Source organism: Rhinoderma darwinii, chromosome 11 (genome assembly GCF_050947455.1).
Source record: "Rhinoderma darwinii isolate aRhiDar2 chromosome 11, aRhiDar2.hap1, whole genome shotgun sequence".
Classification (NCBI taxonomy): Eukaryota; Metazoa; Chordata; class Amphibia; order Anura; family Rhinodermatidae; genus Rhinoderma; species Rhinoderma darwinii.
Genome location: NC_134697.1, coordinates 12,864,338 through 12,879,643, shown reverse-complemented (window position 1 = coordinate 12,879,643; position 15,306 = coordinate 12,864,338). Strand labels below are relative to the sequence as shown.

At 46.6% G+C, this 15,306-nt stretch overlaps 1 long non-coding RNA gene across 1 annotated transcript in view; it reads left to right on the top strand.

The window, feature by feature from the left end:
• The window catches only part of LOC142663600 (uncharacterized), a 66,074-nt gene extending 63,794 nt beyond the window's left edge, over positions 1 to 2,280 (top strand). Inside the window, exons 2-3 of the long non-coding RNA XR_012851117.1 lie at positions 1,101 to 1,386; positions 1,864 to 2,280. This is a non-coding gene — a long non-coding RNA (uncharacterized LOC142663600). The remainder of the gene's footprint in view (positions 1 to 1,100; positions 1,387 to 1,863) is intronic.
• The last annotated feature ends 13,026 nt before the right edge of the window (positions 2,281 to 15,306 follow it).

Genomic DNA, 15,306 nt, shown 5'->3' with positions numbered 1-15,306 from the left:
GGATTGCGTCTGGGATTGGCAGCAGCTTATTGATACAAATTACATGCCAGTAATTTGCCACTGAACAGGTGAGCATTTATGTACCGTTTTTTGCTCCTTATACTATTGATCACGCTACTTGGCGCCGTGTCTCCTTTTTCTTGTTCTTTCCTTTTTTTTACACACTGATGTGCACATGTGCCAGTCTGGATATCATCGCATGTGGTGTCAGACAGTGTGAGCGTGGCATGCGCAGTCAGGTTCTCCAGACGGGATGCGATGCCAGTAGTGTCGCATTGTACATGCGGCCGATAATCTCCACAGCAGTATGTTACTTCAATTTATATATGCAATTTTATGTTATATCCATCTCCTATACCGCCACGGTCTCAGCACCCCCTGACAAAGCTGGTGCAAAACACGTGTTGGGGTGCTGCGCAGTGTAGTGCAGGAGTCTACTATGGCGCATGGTGGGTAATAGTAATTTACGGTGTTCAATCATTACGGTTACCTTTCTTTGTGAGCTTCTGTTTGCCTGTGGTCCCCACTATATACTTGTCTTTACATTGATTATCAATACTTTATTGGATGCCGGACCCTGAACCTTACTGTCCATCTATGTTTTTAGTAGGAGGTTTTTGTTTTTTTAAAGGGCCTTTTGATCTATGATCCGCTGAAAATACGTCCTGTGCTGCTCACACAGCTGCAAATTTTGTGACAATGTATCAGATCTTTTTCTGGTAATAGAACGGGATTTCATTCTGTGTTTCAATTGCTTTTATTCTTGTTTACATTAGAAAAGAAATAAAATTTATATAAATCCGAAAAAACAAAAAACAAAACAAATGATAGAGCCCTTTGTTTCTGGAAATGTTCTCATGTGTATCTAGGATGTAGCAGGACATCAGTTCATAAGGTAAGTTTTTACATGAGGGTGACTGAACAAGGAGCATCAGTCTCACTGGTCCCTGAGATTTGCGCTCTGGGATCAAGGGATGGATTACAGAGTGTTGGGAAATCCCTCATTACAATAAGCTTTATTTACAGTCTTTTACTTACATATCGTTGAAGACAGAGCCATTTGTCCAAACCCATGCATTTCTACCACTTTTCCGTTTTAGGCCAATCCAGTGATCAGGAGACCCTTTAAAATCGAGTTATGAAGTCCTGAAGATAAAAATAAAAAAGGACCACCATCAACCGGATTTTTCCACTATATTGATGTACAGCCATATCGACTGGATACACTAGGACTGTCTGACATGTCTGGGACCCCCATACCCTAGGGGATGGTAGCACTGCTGCCCGGGGGTTAACATGATCAGCTAAAGGAGCGCATGTTCTGAGGATTGGTGAGACCCCATATCAGACATTTAGGGCATATTCAATGGATATTAAATAATACAGGTAAAAATAGTTATGTAGAGTATACAAAAAAATAAATAAATAAGCTCTGGAGTGAAATGGGGTAAAAACAGAATTAATCTGTTCCTGAGGTCCAAAATAAGTCTTAGGCCTCATGCAGACGACCGTGCTCGTAATTACGACTCGTAATTACGAGCACGGGCGGGCACGGGCAGCTGGCCGCTTTTGCGAGCCGTGCTCCCATTATAAAGTATAGCAGCACGGCCCGTAAAATGAAAAAAATAGAACATGTTCTATTTTTTTATCGGCACGGGCACCTTCCCGTGAGAAAACGGGAAGGTACCCTTGACTAACAGAAGTCTATGGGCCCGTTATTGCGGGTCGTAATTGCGACCCGCAATAACGTGTGTTTTTACGGTCGTGTGCATGAGGCCTTATATTGAATGTCAACATTTTAACTGGTCGTCATTTTTAGTTCCAAAATTCTGTGCTAATGAATTTATTCATATTTCTTTATAGGGGAAAGAGCTTCATTTACATTCCTGAGGAAGGGGTAGGTGACCCGAAACGTTACAGCAGCGTGCACATTCTCTCCTGCAGCGTCTCCACGTGGACTTGTTCCATTTATGTCTGAAGGAATTATGCGAGCCACTTTAAAATCGGCAACCTTGTGATTAGATTGTATCCACGTACTGTATGCATTGAGATATTTGCATATATATATATATATATATATATATAAAAAACGCAACTAAAATGGTATTCGTGCTGATGAGAATCTCACAGTGCAGCACGTGTACGATGGTGGCGGGAGACTTCGGGCCATTAATTGTTTGTTATGGCCGGTTTCAAAGAGCCATTACTTAATTTTTTCGTTGATTCAGTCGTATGTGGGCCTATTTTTTGCAGGACGAGTCATTTTTTTTAATAGAATTATTTTAAGGTATAAATACATTGTTGATTACCTTTTATAGAAAAAAAATAAAAAAATTCTCTTCAGGGAGGGAGTTTTCTTTTTACGCCGTGTGGTTTAACCCCTTCCCGACATTTAACGTATCCATATGCCGAAGTCGAGTAGGGGGAAGTATGGAGCGGGCTCCCGGAGTGAACTCGCTCCATACGATGCGGGTGTCGGCTCTTTGTTACAGCCTACACTTCAGAGTAACAAGCGGCACCCGCTATCCCGCTTGTTTAACTCGTTAAATGCTGCGGTCAATAGCGACCGCAGCATTTAAATCGTTAGAAAGAGGTGGGCGACCCCCTCTAACAGCTCATCGCGCCCCCCGCAACGCAATCGTGGGGGGGCGATGGTTGCTATGGCTGCCTGGGGGCCTAATGAAGTCCCCGAGGTCCGCCATCTTTGTGCACCTATTAAGCCTTGCCTCCGGCAGAGCTTAAAGGGGTTGTCCAAGATAACAAAATTTTTTCAAAAACTGTGTCATACATTACCCCTTATACAGACAACCTAAATAAAGACATCTCTACTTTGAATTTAGCACAGCTTGTTTACATGCAGTTCAGCTCTGGTTTGTTGATCTTTCCTTCTGATGAAACTTGTTTTCCGTGCACGCTCATTGCAGGCTGCAATGAGCGTGCACGTACCTTCCAAGAGTTCATGTGAGCTGTCCTTGGTCCTCCCCGCTGACATTCTTCACAGGACTTGTGTCTCCTTGCTGACATCCTTCAGAGATACATAGGAAACCCACTGCCACTAACAATTTGTTGAGATGGGACAGTTGGCATCCTAGATCCTAGACGAGACGAAATTGCACTACCATATCTGACTTCAGAGCATCTGCTATGGGGTTGAAGAGTCGTTTTGAGCGTAGGGGGTACCCTGGCAATGTGCTGAGATCGGCATACCAGCATGCCATGGCATCTGACAGGGAGTCCTTGCTCAATCCCAGGGTGCGGCCGGTTGATGAAAATGTCATTCGAGTGATTGGGACCTACGATGCTGCTCATCGGGAGGTTAGGAATATATTGGCGTCCCATTGGGACATACTCAAAACGGACCCTGATGTGGGTGGTCTGGTTGGGGACTGGCCACAGATTACTTTTCGTAGGGGCCGTAACCTTAGGGATCGACTGGTGCACAGCCACCTTGAGGGAACAGGTGCCACTACCTGGCTGTCTACCAATACTGTTGGTTCATATCGTTGTGGTCGCTGTAAGGCTTGCACATCTGTCCTCAAGAGAAAGACCTTTAAGAGCAATGTAACGGGGGGGGGGGGGGTGTTTGACAATAGGGCTTTCATCAACTGCCTTACAAAAGGGGTGGTGTACCTTATTACCTGTAGCTGTGGGTTGCAATATGTGGGCAAAACTAAAAGAGAGTTCAGACGTAGAATTCGTAACCACATATGCGACATTAATGGCAAAGTTGATACCACGGTCTCAAAGCATGTTTGGGAGTGTCACTCTGGAGACTCTTCTGTCATTATGTTTCAAGGTATGGAATTGGTCAAGGCACCCACCAGAGGAGGGGATTGGGACAGGCGTATTTTGCAGAAGGAGGCACGGTGGATTTTCAAGATGCAGACTGTTAAGCCACTTGGTCTGAATGAATCCATCTCCTATGTCCCGTTCCTCTAACCATAGGGGGGGGGGGGGGGGGTGTATGCTTTTTCCTATACATCTTTGTGTGGGTGCGACTCTCTTTATTGTCCCCGTTCTCCGCTATGAATTTGGTCTGCGGTTTGTCTGTGCGGTTCAGGTGTATCCATTCTCGGGTATCTATTGCTATGCTCGGTGTGGTGCTGCGTGGGCACACTGGTTTTGCTGATCCCTTGCTGATGGCGCTCCCCCCCCCCTTTATTTTTTGGGGGGGGATCTGCTTGTCTTCCACTCTGTGACTCGTCTGATCTGTCGGCTATGTCACTATGCGGTGTATTTGCTGCATTTTTAATTGGATCTTGATATGCGTACTTGATGGTATGTTTGTGCCTTTGTGTGGGCATCGGTAACTGATGCCGGCGTCTATGTCGTCCTGGCTCTCTATTCTATAGTGCACGTGCATCTATTTACGGCCTTCGGGCTGTCATTTTCCGACTTTATGTCCCTTGCTGTATCACAGCGTTCATTTTGGTGCTATGTCGTCTTGCTGGATTCGGCCGCCTTTGGCTCCCCCCACGTTACTAACGAAGCTGTCTGCATCGATCCCTTTGGCTGATTGAATGGGCGTCTGTTTTGACGTCTTGTGTTTTGATTGGTGCGGCTCGATCACGCCCCTGGCCAGGGAGGTGGGGTTTGATGTGCATAAGATCCCAGTGTTCTGCCGGCGCTTGCTGGGACCGACATCAGATGTCTTATACGAGCCGTAACTGAAATTTAAACAGCATAATACATGCTGACCGGCCCTTTACCAATAAAGATTAATAAGACAAGATATACCCCTGAGGACGCTCCCCTACTTGGTGCAGAAACGCGTTGGGAAGTGGTCTTTTTATATCTGTGGCAGGCAAACCCATTCAAATATTTTGCCAGCACACTTAGCAGCTGTGAATGTGTGGGGTGTTCATTACATGCTAGGCACTTCTATTCTTGTGCTGACTGCATGTCCACACCCCGCAAGCTATTGTGTGCAATCTGGATTTGCTTGCCAACGCCTGTAGCTGATTTCTTTGGCAACTTTTGCCCTACATTTTTTAATAATGAATTATGTTTAATAAAATTTGTTTTAAAACGTTTACACAGGCAGTTCTAAATATAAGTCAATACAAGTGAACGTATACCTACTACACCCATACTTTTGTGAATTAAAATCTTCACAGGACTTGTGTCTCCTTGCTGACATTCTTCACAGGACTTGTGTCTCCTTGCTGACATTCTTCACAGGACTTGTGTCTCCTTGCTGACATTCTTCACAGGACTTGTGTCTCCTTGCTGACATTCTTCACAGGACTTGTGTCTCCTTGCTGACATTCTTCACAGGACTTGTGTCTCCTTGCTGACATCCTTCACAGGACTTGTGTCTCCTTGCTGACATTCTTCACAGGACTTGTGTCTCCTTGCTGACATCCTTCACAGGACTTGTGTCTCCTTGCTGACATCCTTCACAGGACTTGTGTCTCCTTGCTGACATCCTTCACTGGACTTGTGTCTCCTTGCTGACATTCTTCACAGGACTTGTGTCTCCTTGCTGACATCCTTCACTGGACTTGTGTCTCCTTGCTGACATTCTTCACAGGACTTGTGTCTCCTTGCTGACATTCTTCACAGGACTTGTGTCTCCTTGCTGACATCCTTCACAGGACTTATGTCTCCTTGCTGACATCCTTCACAGGACTTGTGTCTCCTTGCTGACATCCTTCACAGGACTTGTGTCTCCTTGCTGACATCCTTCACAGGACTTGTGTCTCCTTTGCTGACATCCTTCACAGGACTTGTGTCTCCTTGCTGACATCCTTCACAGGACTTGTGTCTCCTTGCTGACATTCTTCACAGGACTTGTGTCTCCTTGCTGACATCCTTCACAGGACTTGTGTCTCCTTGCTGACATTCTTCACAGGACTTGTGTCTCCTTGCTGACATTCTTCACAGGACTTGTGTCTCCTTGCTGACATTCTTCACAGGACTTGTGTCTCCTTGCTGACATTCTTCACCGGACTTGTGTCTCCTTGCTGACATTCTTCACCGGACTTGTGTCTCCTTGCTGACATCCTTCACAGGACTTGTGTCTCCTTGCTGACATTCTTCACAGGACTTGTGTCTCCTTGCTGACATCCTTCACAGGACTTGTGTCTCCTTGCTGACATCCTTCACAGGACTTGTGTCTCCTTGCTGACATTCTTCACAGGACTTGTGTCTCCTTGCTGACATTCTTCACAGGACTTGTGTCTCCTTGCTGACATTCTTCACAGGACTTGTGTCTCCTTGCTGCCATTCTTCACAGGACTTGTGTCTCCTTGCTGACATTCTTCACAGGACTTGTGTCTCCTTGCTGCCATTCTTCACAGGACTTGTGTCTCCTTGCTGACATTCTTCACAGGACTTGTGTCTCCTTGCTGACATCCTTCACAGGACTTGTGTCTCCTTGCTGACATCCTTCACAGGACTTGTGTCTCCTTGCTGACATTCTTCACAGGACTTGTGTCTCCTTGCTGACATCCTTCACAGGACTTGTGTCTCCTTGCTGACATCCTTCACAGGACTTGTGTCTCCTTGCTGACATCCTTCACAGGACTTGTGTCTCCTTGCTGACATCCTTCACTGGACTTGTGTCTCCTTGCTGACATTCTTCACAGGACTTGTGTCTCCTTGCTGACATTCTTCACAGGACTTGTGTCTCCTTGCTGACATCCTTCACAGGACTTGTGTCTCCTTGCTGACATTCTTCACAGGACTTGTGTCTCCTTGCTGACATCCTTCACAGGACTTGTGTCTCCTTGCTGACATCCTTCACAGGACTTGTGTCTCCTTGCTGACATCCTTCACAGGACTTGTGTCTCCTTGCTGACATCCTTCACACGACTTGTGTCTCCTTGCTGACATCCTTCACACGACTTGTGTCTCCTTGCTGACATTCTTCACAGGACTTTTGTCTCCTTGCTGACATCCTTCACTGGACTTGTGTCTCCTTGCTGACATCCTTCACTGGACTTTTGTCTCCTTGCTGACATCCTTCACTGGACTTGTCTCCTTGCTGACATTCTTGAAGGATGGTGAGCAAATGTTATCCCCCCCATTATCTTTTCTTTCTCTTTTCAGGTCTATAAACCTCTTCCTGTCTACCCTAACCCTCATCCACCCTCTTCTATCTCATGTCTCTCTCCAATAAGGCTATGTTCACACTGAGTTTTTCTCAGGAGGAATATCTGCCTCATATTTCCATTTTGAAGTTTGAGGCAGATTTACCTCTCCCTGCACGCTGATTTTCGCAGCTTTTTCCGAGCGCGGCAATTGAGCGCCGCCGGCATAAAACAACGCGAAATACGCTTTCTCTGTCTCCCATTCAAGTCAATGGGAGATCAGAGGCGTGAATGCCCGAAGATGAAGCGACATGCTCTTTTTTCCTGTGAGGCAGTGTTACTGCTCGCGGGAAAAAGACGCCGTCGCCTCCCATTCAAATCAATGGGAGGCATTTTCGTGCCGTTTTTGACGAGTTTTGCGATGCTGTTTCCGCTTAAAAAAAACTCGTCAAAATACTCAGTGTGAACTTAGCCTAATGCTGCCTCCGTTATTGTACTTCATGTACCTTTCCTCCTCCTCACATGCACTTTGTGCTGTGAGGAGTAGTAATTTTATTACATAGATTACACACTACCCCTCCCTCCACCTGTACCTAGCGCTATTGTAACTTATCGGAGTAGTGGAATCCCACTATGGTCGGGGATTCCGCTCCTGCACGCTTTGCTTGGACATAGATCAGCACACGGACGAGATTCACCCTGGTGTGAATGGGACCTTAGGCACAACAGAAAAAACGCACAACACACGGGACCCATTTATGTCAATGGGGCCGTTGACACATGCGTGACTTTTCACGCAGCAAGAGTCCGCTGCGTGAAACATACTGCATGTCCTCTATTGGTGCGTTATCATGCACCTACACTCACATTGAAGTCAATGCATGCGTGAAAACCACGCACCGCACACGCGTGTTTGGTGCTTGATTTACACAGCAATTTGTTGGAAAAAAGAAGAAAAAAATGGGCTGGCTTTGTGAGTGCGTGAATAACGCATGACAATCGAAAAGCACACTGATGAATAAGGGCGGATTTACACGAGCGTGTGCATTTTGCGCACGCAAAAACCGTGGCATTTTGCGTGCGCAAAATGCACTTGACAGCTCCGTGTGTCCTGTTCATATGGATGCGCGGCTGCGTGGTTTTCGCGCAGCCGCCATCATTATGACACTCCGTTTGGATTTTTGTAAACAGAAAAGCATGTGGTGCTTTTCTGCTTACATTCATTCTTTTACAGCTGTTGCGCGAATAACGCACGTCCCACGGAAGTGCTTCCGTGTGCTGCGCCTGATTTTCACGCACCCATTGACTTCAATGGGTGCGTGATGCGCAAAAAACGCCGAAATATAGAACATGTCGCGAGTTTTACGCAGCGGACTCACGCTGAGCAAAACTCAGTCTGCACTGCCCCATAGACTAGCATAGAAAACCACGTGGGTTGCACAGACGTATATGGCGTTCGTGTAAATCTGCCCTAACGTACACACACGGACGGGATTGACGCAAGTTTTTCACACGCGGAAAATACACACGCTAGTGTGCATGAAGCCTTACTAATGGACGCTGTTAGACAGTGGCCATTAATAATGAACCAGTAATACATTTTTAAATAAATAAGGACATAGAAAAAATATTGTAATAAAATAAAATAACACACAACACTGGTTAACGATTTTATTAAAAATAAAAAAGGTGTCATTGAAGTAGTCCTTGAACTTGATGTAGTACCAAGGACCCAACCTGTAAAAAACACATAACTAAGAAAAAAAAAAAAAGAGGGATGCTTAGATACACTGCTCATGTGTGTCTGCTTGGGTAATGTATCTAAGGCTACCTTGTGGTAGGCTTAGCTACATGGTCTAACAGTATCAGTGTCACACATGGGCCATGTATCTAAGAATACCACATGTTAGGATTAGATACAGGGCCCCAAAACACTAATCTTATACAGGAATAAAAAGAATGTCATCTGGGGTCCTGTATCTAAGCCTACAATGTGTTAGGCTTACATACAGGCTCCATGATTGACACTGTTTGTTAGACCCTGTATCTAAGCCTAACAATGTAGGCTTTGATACAGGACCCCAGAAGATCTTATACAGTGTACCATTATAGGCTCTGCTCCGGGACTCGCCTGACATCGGAGCAGAGCCTATACTAGCGTAGTGCGGCTCCTCCTTGGGCCTGCTCGGTCCTACGGCGCAACGGTGTCCCGCGGGCCGCAGATAACAGCCTCAATGGCTGCATGCGACCCGTGTGCTGCGTGTTATATAATCCCCTATCAAAGCCTACTATGTGTAGGCTTTGGCAGCGTAACAACTAAAAGTACAGATGCTGCCACTGTACCTCGTAGACTGGGCTAGTCCGCAGGTGCCGTCCCTTTTCACTGTGAACACGCATAGGCGCGCTCACAGTGAAAAGCTACATAGGCTGGGCGGGTAGTCATCAACGAGCACCCGCAGAAACGACACGTCACCAGTGACGTGTCGTATCCCATCCGAGGTCTCGCTAGGGCGAGACCATGTGATCGGGATACGACACGACAGTGGAGGAGGAAGAAAAAGTGACGTCAGTAGTCATGTGATCCGAAGAAAAAATTCTTTTAAAAGTCAGAATCTCTATTTTTTGGACACCTCATCTCCCACAAAAAATGAAATAAAAAGTGGATCAAACCGTCGCATGTACCCCAAAATGGTATTATTAAAAACAACAGCTTATCCCGCAAAATATAAGCCCTCATACCACTTAATCGACGGAAAAATAAAAAAAGTTATGGCTCTCGGAATTTGGCGACGCAAAATAAATTAGATTTTTTACATGTAGGTTTTTATTTGTAAAAGTAGTAAAACATAGAAAAAAAAAAACGATATATATTTGGTATCGCCGTAATCGTATTGACCCACAGAATAAAGTTAACATGTTGTTTTAATTGCAGAGTGAATTCCGTAAAAACGGCGCGCAAAAAAACATGGAGGATTCGCTGTTTTTCATTTTCTACCCCACAAATAATTTTTTTCCCGTTTCCTAGTACAACTCGTCCCGCAAAAATCAAACCCTCATACTACTATATCGACGGAAAAATAAAGACATCATGGCTTTTGGAAGGTGGGGAGGAAAAAAGTAAAATGAAAAATCTGAAAAAGGGCTGTGGCGGGAAGGGGTTAAATAACTTATTAACTTTGTTATACAGGTCGTCACAATTACAACAATACCGTGTGTGTGTTTGGTTTTCTTTAACAGTTTTGTGTGCATATTAGGGATGCATCGAAACTTCGAGACTCTGCATCCCCAAACGGTTCGTACCGTTATTTCATATATTTCGATACTTAGCTGTGCGGTCGCACAGCTTAGTATATTAACACATGAATGTATGAGAGCGGGGCTGCAGCTGTGTGATAAATTCATCACACCACGCGCCTCACGTTTTGGTATCGAAATCGCAATACTACACAAAGTATCGGTATCTAAGTCCAAATTCTGGTATCGTGACTGTGTGCGTGCATATATACACACACACACACATATATATATATGCATCATTGCTGTCAGTAACACACTGACGGGCAACCTATCAGGCCGTGCCTTTAACATATGGTCATGGCAAGCCTAAGGGCCTTATTTAGGCCCCAGCTGCCATAGCAACCCATCGTGATCCACTGATAGGGAAAGGGCCCTCTCTGTCAACCTTTGTCAAAGACCTAAGATGCTGCGGTCGCTATTGACCACGGCATCTAAGGGGTTAAACGTCCGAGATCAGGGGATTCCCCGATTCCAGCCATTACAGCGGGAATGCGGCTGTCAATCACCAGGCTTCTGCTGTGATCACATGGGCACAGTTTCTCGTACTTGTACTATGTTTTGTGGGAAGGGGTTCAGACATGAATACGCACTTTAAGCAGTTAATGCAGACCATATGGTAATTCTCCTCTACACAAAACCCGTTCCCTTGTGACATTGACCTTTAATAAGCACAAGGAATCAGCCTTGCATCCGATGGCTTCTTACCAGCTCGTGTTTTACATCTATAACGGCAAGAGAAGCATTCTTGGAAACACAGAAATCCTGGCTCTCCCCCCATTCGCTTATATTCGTAGAGAAAAAATAACAACATTTTTTCTTGTACCAGATCCAGTCGTCGTCACAGGGGTCAGGGAGGACTGTCAAAGGGGCAGAGACACCTGTAAAGGAACGTTACATACAACATAAGATTATTTATTTTTTATGCTGAACATCCTGGAAGTAATTCCAGAATAAAATCATCAATACAAAATCCACTTTGAATTTCCAAATGTGTTTCGTCAGCTCGGTCTTTTGAAATTGCTGGATCATCAGATTTGGGATTAAAGGGATTTATTCATACACAACAAAATTCCTTTGGCAATAAGATTACATTCTGTAATATGGGACGGCCATAGATATCCGTATTATATCACGGTTTGATGTTGGAAACAAGTTTGTGGTTATTATTTCGATCACACAAATTACCATCCAGGAAGGGCAAGATCTAAAAAACGCCGGATAAAAGTAAAGCATCACATGATCCCATTCTAAACAATCATTCCTGGTCCCCTCTATAAAAGTGGGTCTGAAAAAAACCGTATGTAACGACATTAACCTATTGAAGGGGTCAGGAAATGGCAAAAGTCGGAACCTCCATCAAAGCGCTGCGGACCAAAAATGAGGAAATGGTAGGTATGATGTTTTGCAACAAGTTTATTTAACCCCTTCGCGGGTGTACCTTGGTGTACATGCGCGTCCTGGTGAGCAGTATCTTCGCGCACCTGGGCGAGCAGTTATAGCTGCGCAATAAAAGTTAACCGCCACGTGGCGCTACACCACAGCGGCGGTTAACGGTGCAGGGTATCTGCCCTGCTATACCTATTGCCGATCAGCGTGCCGTCGCCACGGAATTCGGCAATTAACCCCTTAGATGCGGCAGTTGATTGCGATCACAGCATTTAAGGGGTTTAGAGCAGATCGGCAGCCCCCACATGAAATTTCGGGGGCTGCCAATGGTTGTCATGGCAACCAGAGGGGTCAGACGATCACCTCTGGGCTGCCATGTAAGGAAGCCTATGAGGACCTGGTCGCGGCACAATGACAGTTAGAACACATTACACTACGTAGGTAGGGTGATGTATTCCAGCAGCGATCAAAACTGCAAGTGTAAAGGATCTGCCAGGCACTGCGGGGTTAACTCCCAGAACTAATCAGTCAGCACCTGAGAATACATCCCTGAGACTGACTCCTGCTTCCACCATTCAGGCTGGCAGGCTTAGGAGTGGGAGAGCCTATCGTAACCTGGCCAGACTCAGCTAGCTCCCGCCCTCGGTCTATTTAAGCCTGCACTTCCTGTCCCTCGGTGCTTGTTATTGCTTTTGTTTCTTTCCTTGTGGTTCCTGGCCCAGCTACAGCTCCTGCTATTTTTGATCCTGCTCCATACCGACCCTGGCTTACCGACTACTCTTCTGCTTTTCGTTTTGTACCTCGCACACTCCTGGCTTGACTCGGCTCGTTCACCACTCTGGTTGCTCACGGTGTTGCCGTGGGCAACGGCCCCTTTTCCTTGCTTGTGTTCCTTGTATGTTTGTCGTGTTTGTCGTGCACTTACTGAGCGCAGGGACCGCCGCCCAGTTGTACCCCGTCGCCTAGGGCGGGTCGTTGCAAGTAGGCAGGGACAGAGTGGCGGGTAGATTAGGGCTCACTTGTCCATCTCCCTACCCCCTGCCGTTACATAATAACAAGCCCATACCTAGTCTACCCCTGGTCCCTGACACCACTATGGATCCCCGTGAGACCCTGGCTCAGCAAATGCATGGTCTCTCCCTACAGGTCCAGGCCCTGGCTCAGAGGGTCAACCAGCCTGATGCTACCCTGGTAGTTCCCCGCACCGCACCTCTTGAACCCCACCTCAAGTTGCCCGACCGGTTCTCAGGGGACCGGAGGACTTTTCTCTCCTTTCGGGAGAGTTGTAGGCTTTACTTTCGTTTAAAGCCTCATTCCTCAGGTTCTGAGAGTCAGCGGGTGGGTATAATTATGTCCCGGCTCCAGGAAGGGCCCCAAGAGTGGGCCTTCTCCTTGGCTCCTGACGCCCCTGAACTTTCCTCCGTTGATTGTTTCTTTTCTGCTCTCGGACTTATTTATGACGAGACTGACAGGACTGCCTTTGCCGAGAGTCAGCTGGTGACCTTACGTCAGGGTAAGAGACCTGTTGAGGAGTATTGCTCTGACTTTAGGAAGTGGTGCGTAGCTTCTCAGTGGAATGACCCTGCCTTAAGGTGCCAGTTTAGGTTGGGTCTGTCGAATGCCCTGAAAGACCTGCTAGTTAGCTATCCCTCTTCTGACTCCCTAGACCAGGTTATGGCTTTAGCGATACGACTTGACCGACGTCTCAGGGAACGACAACGTGAACGTTTATGTGTTTTCTCCTCCGACTCCCCCATGATGCCTCCCGAAGCTCCGTTGCTTCGTTCCTCCCCAAAAGATTCAGAGATACCTATGCAACTCGGGGCCTCCGTGTCCCCCCAACAACGTAGAGAATTCCGCAGGAAGAATGGTCTCTGCTTTTACTGTGGGGACGACAAGCATCAAGTGAACAACTGTCCTAAGCGTAAGGTTGCAGCCAGAGAACTTCCGCGTCTAAGTGATCATCGGGGATGTCACTTGGGCGCACAGGTATTTCCCGTAAATATGAAACGTACTAAGATCTTGCTTCCCTTTCAGGTCTCTTTTGGTGGTAGGTCTGCTACCGGCAGTGCCTTCGTGGATTCGGGGTCCTCTACTAATATCATGTCTGTGGAATTTGCTATGTCCCTTGCTATGCCTCTTATTGATTTGCCTAAACCTGTCCCGGTAGTGGGTATCGACGCCACTCCTCTTGCTAATGGTTATTTTACACAGCATACCCCTGTTTTTGAACTCCTTGTTGGCTCCATGCATTTGGAGCAATGCTCTGTACTGGTGATGCAGGGATTATCGTCCGATTTGGTGCTAGGTCTTCCCTGGTTGCAGTTGCATAATCCCACGTTTGACTGGAATACTGGGGAGCTAACCAAATGGGGTAATGAATGTTGTACGTCATGTTTTTCTGTTAATTCTATTTCTCCCCCTAAGGAGGCGAATACGCTACCCGAGTTTGTTCAGGACTTCGCTGATGTTTTCTCTAGGGAGGCCTCCGAAGTGTTACCTCCTCATAGAGAATACGATTGCGCTATCGAATTGGTACCAGGAGCTAAGCTTCCTAAGGGTAGGAGGATATTTAATCTTTCTTGTCCCGAACGTGAAGCTATGAGAGTGTATATCCAGGAATCCCTGGCCAAGGGTTACATTCGTCCCTCTTCTTCTCCGGTAGGTGCTGGCTTCTTCTTCGTGGGGAAGAAGGATGGTGGTCTTAGGCCATGCATTGACTACCGTAGCCTGAATAAGGTCACGGTAAGGAACCAGTATCCCCTTCCTTTGATTCCTGATCTCTTTAATCAGGTTCAGGGGGCCCAATGGTTTTCTAAATTGGATCTACGGGGGGCGTATAACCTTATTCGCATCAAAGAGGGGGATGAGTGGAAGACTGCGTTTAACACGCCCGAAGGCCATTTCGAATACCTCGTCATGCCCTTTGGGTTGTGTGATGCCCCTGCGGTCTTCCAGAATTTCATAAATGAGATTTTGAGAAATTACCTGGGGATTTTTCTGGTAGTGTACCTTGATGACATACTGGTGTTTTCCAAGGACTGGTCCTCCCACGTGGAGCATGTCAGGAAGGTGCTCCAGGTCCTTCGGGAAAATAAACTGTTTGCCAAAACCGAAAAATGTGTGTTTGGGGTACAGGAGATTCCATTTTTGGGTCAAATCCTCACTCCTCATGAATTCCGCATGGACCCCGCCAAGGTTCAGGCTGTGGCGGAATGGGTCCAACCTGCCTCCCTGAAGGCGTTACAGTGTTTTTTGGGGTTTGCTAATTATTACAGGAGATTTATTGCTAACTTCTCGGTCATCGCTAAGCCCCTTACGGACCTCACTCGCAAAGGTGCTGATCTCCTCCACTGGCCTCCTGAGGCTGTCCAGGCTTTTGAGGTCCTTAAGAAGTGCTTTGTCTCGGCCCCGGTGCTGGTTCAGCCCAACCAAATGGAGCCATTTATCGTGGAAGTTGATGCATCTGAGGTGGGAGTGGGGGCTGTCTTGTCCCAGGGTACCAGGTCCCTCACCCATCTCCGCCCCTGTGCCTACTTCTCCAGGAAGTTTTCGCCAACTGAAAGTAACTATGATATTGGCAACCGCG